General features: G+C 31.6%; 1 non-coding gene across 1 annotated transcript; it reads right to left on the reverse strand.

Annotated features, from left to right (window-relative positions):
- Window positions 1–975: 975 nt before the first annotated feature.
- Window positions 976–1,105, reverse strand: LOC133698079 (U6atac minor spliceosomal RNA). The gene has a single exon (XR_009843003.1). It is a non-coding gene; the product is annotated as a U6atac minor spliceosomal RNA (small nuclear RNA).
- Window positions 1,106–2,733: the final 1,628 nt, after the last annotated feature.

A 2,733-nucleotide genomic window follows, 5' to 3' on the forward strand; every position in this document is an offset into this window, starting at 1 on the left:
ATGATTAGGATGAAAAATGATTTTAGAGAGTAGTTCAGACTTGCTTGGATGTGGTCAATCTATAAATGATGGAGATGGCCCTTAAAAAATGGAGGCAAGTATCTATCCAAGGAGACAAACATCCTTCTTGCCAAACATCATAGGCAGGGTTCAATGAACCAATAGAAAGATTCTTGAGAGGGCAAACTTCAGTACCATTAATGAAGCCTGCCATATCATGGTTGCAGAGTAGATTAAGAAACTACATCTTCCACGCCAGATAATTGTTGGAGCCATCAAGTTTGATGGAAATAGTGGTGGATATGGGGATGGCAAGTGTTGTAGTAGTAGAAGTGGCATTGGTGGTGTTGACCTTTGAAAAGTATGTGAAAATTTGGGGATCGGTTAAGAAAACGTGAGCTTTTAGGGTTTTAGGTCAATACCATGTAAGAACTATAAAACATGGACATATGAATATGAGATAAAGCTTGGTTGTTCTTACTTAGCCATATATCATTGTAGTATACTTATTGTTGGTTATTAGGTTAGGCCTGGTCTAAGCATTTAGAGGAGTTACTAAAGGAAGTAATTGTTTCCTCTACTTGTTTATATATATATATATATATATATATATATATATATATATATATATGGAAAGACATAACCCATATGAAAAGACAAGTTTTCACTGTTAAAATAAAATAATTCTCTCTTTCTATTCTCCCATCTTGGGCTCTCTACATTAACTTGACAAGATTTACAAAGATGTTCGTATAGTGAAATATCATTTTGGTTCTAGTAATTAAAGCGGCATTGAAGTAATTGATCCAGTTAAAAGAAATCGAATTCTCACGTCATAAGTAAGTTTCCTTTCAAACCTATATTGGTATCAGAGCCATGGTTTTAATATATTTTTTTACGAGTAAAACATTTGTTACAGCATAAACGTTTGTTTTACATTCTATGTTGAAAAAAAGATGCATTGGAACATAGATAATTAAAATTGGGTTATAGATCCACCTATAAAGTAGAGAGCTTTAACCAGATGTGTGGTAACAGGGAAGCCAAAAGGTTGATCCCATCCTTGTCAAGGGAGATGCCAACCATCTCTCTTTTATATTAACAATTAAATTTGCATGAAGCAAATTTTTCAACAAAAAAAAATGCCAGAACACATCTGGATTTGGCAGATATGTAATTGTCATTTGGCAGTTAAAGGAAAAAAACATGATAACACATCTGGATTTGGTAGATGTGTAACTACTATTTGGCACTTAAAAAGAAAACAAAATGTTACATGCATTAATTAAATATTGATTATTATATTTATATGCTTTTGAAATATTTTGTTGTAATGGATAGGCAATAACAAATTGATTATTTATTGGGTTATAGCATTAATCTTGTTCATAAAATTCAAGAGCACATTGACTATATATATTATTGGATGAGTAAATTGATTATGAGTGGTGTTTATAAATTTTACATGGAATATCAAATGTTAATTGTTCTCAATTCTATGCTTGAGGAATGCATGTCGGTTCGACTATTGTTGGAATATAGGTTGAAATCCTTAGATTTCAACAATCTAGCTGGTGAAATGTTGCTTGAGAGGAAACATCAGTATACCGAAAAAGATATACGACACATTGGAAGAATCACAAGTCATTTTTATGTTGCAGCTAAATTCATTCCATGGTTTGAGTAGAATGAACTTGGAGGAGTTGACTTTGATGAAGTAGATGATGTAATTGGAGAATCTACTTATGTACCTGTAATATAAAATAATTCTAAAATTTATTATTCTTAATTTTATATTTTTTATTTCGGTAATTTTTTTATTAAGATAATTGGTTGTTTATTTTTTAATTGCATATTTTATATAATTTAAGTTTTAATTACATTATATGCATGTATATGAAAGTATTTGCAATTTGATCAGTGGGAGTTGTTAGTTGAAACATGTTGTGATGTCGCGGTCACACAAATTAATTACCCTATCTTAAAACACACAAGATAGTATAGAGCAAGCAAGAGGTCGATCCCACGAGGAAGTTTCAAGTCAGATTTTTATGTTGTACGTTATGTAATTGGGGGGATTTGGTTTGTGATTATCTAAACTATGACAGCAATTAAACTAGCAAACAAAATCAATTAAAACCAAAACTTATCAAGAAAACAAACCTTGGTCGCAAGCACACATCCACCAACGGAAATTAGAACCGATCCTTGAAATGAAATTTGCAGTTTATGTTCTGAAATTTTATCTTTTCTTAACGTTGATTAATTAACGGATCCGCCGTATAATTAATCCTAACCAACAAACAATCAAAGTGTCCGCACTAATGATTTAATTTAATGGTAGCTTTAAGAACTAAATAATTTCATCAAGATTAACATACAAGCTGTCCGCAGCTTGTGTCACTTTGTTCAAATGTTGTCCCTAAGTTCAATAACGTAGTTCCGCCACAATTATCAAGCTTAGTTGCTTCACAAGTTCATATATCACAACTTCGGTTTTGATATTAAACTTAGCAATAGATTGTTCACAACAATAACTTAGAGTCCGCTCTAGCAATCATCAACAACAATCATAAGAAATATGCATAGGAAAACAATCATACTCATTCATAACATAAACTAAAAATAAAAGGAAAAATAAATCTCATGGTTCTTCAAATCCGAAGGTTTGTTGTGTCCTTGCAACCAAGAAAAGAGCTTAGCCTTGCATAACTATTGAACAACTACTTCTAA

Source organism: Populus nigra, chromosome 6 (assembly GCF_951802175.1).
Source record: "Populus nigra chromosome 6, ddPopNigr1.1, whole genome shotgun sequence".
Lineage (NCBI taxonomy): Eukaryota > Viridiplantae > Streptophyta > Magnoliopsida > Malpighiales > Salicaceae > Populus > Populus nigra.